Below are 2635 nucleotides of genomic sequence, written 5' to 3'. Positions count from 1 at the left end.
TATTTATGTATTTTAAATTTTGGTATATGTAAATGAAATTTGAAAGCAAATTCTGTCTTCAAATACCACCCAATAGAAAAAAAAAGAAATACACCAATATATCAAGAAACACTGATGGACCCAAGAATATAAAATATTCTAACCTAAAAACAAATTTAAACATGTCATTCCCAAGCCAAACTCGTTCATAGCTCTTTCCTGTTTTCTAAGTAAGGCCCAGATTCCTTTTTAAGACAAGCAGCGATCTTTAACACATGGTTGCTGTTCCCTGTCTCCAACTCCCCATGCTACCTTCTTTTTTATTTTCTAGCAATACTTGCTGTGTCTTCCTGGACAGCCTCTGATGGTCCATGTCTCTAGATCTCCATTCATGCTGTTCCCTTGTCTGGACTGTCCTATTTTTTTTTTTTTGGCTTAGTTAAATATTCCTCATCTTTATAGATTAGTTTCAGGCATTATTTCCCCCCCAGATGTTCTTAGGAGGAGGTAATTTTAGGTTTCTTTGTTTGTTTGTTTTTTTAAACAGAGGCACTGGGAGTTGAACCCAGGACCTTGTGCATGCTAAGTATGCACTCTACCACTGAGCTATACCCTCCCTCCCAGATATTTTTATAGTTTGGACTTTTGCTTGAGCTGTGGAAAATCTCTTCTACTGAATGCAACTGAATTTATGTGTTATTGTGTTGGCTTCCCGCACAGCACTGGACTGAAAACTCTTAAGTCTGAAACCTGAATTTGTTCCACCCTTTTCTCCACAGTTCCTCTTAAAAGTCTTGGCACAGAGTAAATGCCCAGTCAGTATATGTTGAACTGAATGAAAGAGGGCCGTATTGCTGTGTAGTGTGTGGAGGTCATGAGAGTAACAGGGATTAAAAAAGAAGCAAGTTAAAATTGGGGGGGGGTAGTTATAGCTCAGTGGTAGTGCATGACTAGCATGCATGAGGTCCTGTGTTTAATCCCCAGTATTGCCATTAAGAAAAGTAAATAAATAAAAATCTAATTGCCCCCTCCAAAATAAGTTAAGAGGTTGCCACGGGCTATGGGAGTCACCAAGGAAACAGGACTTGGATGGGAGAAAGAAAAAAACAATCAGTTCAAGCCTGGGCTTCCAGCTAGAAGGTGAACCGAGCTAAGAAAGGACCTGGATTATCTTGGACAATGAGAAGGTGTGGATTGGAAGGTGCCAGGGCCCAGGGAGCACTGGGAACCCCTGCAGATGTAGTGCTGCATCCAGACATAGCCCCCCACCTGCGGTGTCTCCTCCCCATCTCTCCCTCTTTGCCAGGTAGCTTAGAATCTTCTAGAGGGTCATCTGTATCCTGCAGAAGGCTGCTTTTTCCTGACTGCCCGTTCCTAGAAGGCTTTGTCCTCACTGCCGCTTGGAGTTAGTTCCAGGGAAGTGCAGGGGAAGCTCGTAGAAGCCCGGCTGAGCCCTGAGCGGATGGGGCCAGCTCCTGGAGGCTGAGTACCGCTTGTTTTGCATGCTTGGATTTCCTTGCTTGCTGTTGTAAGGGATGCTAATTAATCCTAGGGTTACTGACATCTAATGTACCACTACCTGGGACCTTAAACCTGGACACACTTCTTTGAGATTTTATTTTTTAAACAGAGCATTTTAATATACAGATGTAAGATAATTTTTCATTTAACATGTAATATTCCTTTGTGGACCACCCTATCATTATGCCTGGTTATCCCACCACATTGTGAGCTTTGTTAAAAGAAGAAAAAACAGCTTGTCTTCCTGATGGTTTAAAAAAAGGGGGGGGGGAATAAACCAACCGAATATAAGTGATGCTATATATAAAAGAGGCTACGGGTTGCCATGGGAACCAAAGTTCTAAAAATGACGCAAAGGAAAGAACATCAGGTTGTGGTGACAAATGACACTCGAAGTGACAGGTTTCTTGTGGTGCTTGCTTTTAATTAACGCAGCTCTGTAAGAAACATTATCATTGAATAATAGATTTAACGTGTAAATCAGAAACCTGGCTAGAAGATTTGTTGTTTTTTTTTTTTTTTTCAGCACTGGGATAACTAATGAGAGGATGCCCGGAACAACTGGAGAAGGCAGCTCCACGGCGACAAAGGATGCAGGGATGCAGGCTCAGGGACGGTGCCTCTCCCCGATCACGTGATGACGGCGTGCGCCGCGCTCTCTCGCGGGCTGTGGCAACAGCTGTCTCCAGCTCAGTCATCAAAGCCAAGCTAAAAATACAACCGACACCACAAAGGAGAGCAGTTCTGTAACATAAAAATCACTAGCTTAAAAATTTTTTTTTCTATACGTTATTTATTATGTTGGTGTTTTCAGTAGGTGTTTTAATGTCTGCCTCCTTTGGGGACCTGCTTCTCTCAGCACAATGAGCCATCCCCACCCCAGCACGGAATTCCTGACTAATCGTGCACCCCACATCAGGAGGTCCGTGGACGCCTGCCAAGGTCGGCACAGATACCAAGATGCTCAGGGCAGTATCAAGACAAGACAGTCAGTGTACCGCACACGTGGGAAAGAAGACACAAACTTTTCCCAGAGTTGTGGAATTTGAAGAAAACAGAGGTGGGAGAATGTCCACAGACATGAAGCAGAGGTGAAAAGCCAGGTCTGCACACTCCCACGGCCCCACCTCCCTAC

General features: G+C 43.6%; 1 long non-coding RNA gene across 1 annotated transcript; it reads left to right on the top strand.

Moving 5' to 3' along the window:
* The first annotated feature begins 1865 nt into the window (after positions 1 to 1865).
* LOC140689672 (uncharacterized) lies at positions 1866 to 2277 on the top strand. The gene is made up of 2 exons (XR_012064700.1): positions 1866 to 1939; positions 2027 to 2277. It is a non-coding gene; the product is annotated as an uncharacterized lncRNA (long non-coding RNA).
* The last annotated feature ends 358 nt before the right edge of the window (positions 2278 to 2635 follow it).

The sequence above is a fragment of the Vicugna pacos genome, chromosome 27 (assembly GCF_048564905.1).
Source record: "Vicugna pacos chromosome 27, VicPac4, whole genome shotgun sequence".
Classification (NCBI taxonomy): Eukaryota; Metazoa; Chordata; class Mammalia; order Artiodactyla; family Camelidae; genus Vicugna; species Vicugna pacos.
The sequence above is the reverse complement of the archived record's forward strand: the minus strand, read 5'-3'. Positions and strand labels throughout refer to the sequence as shown.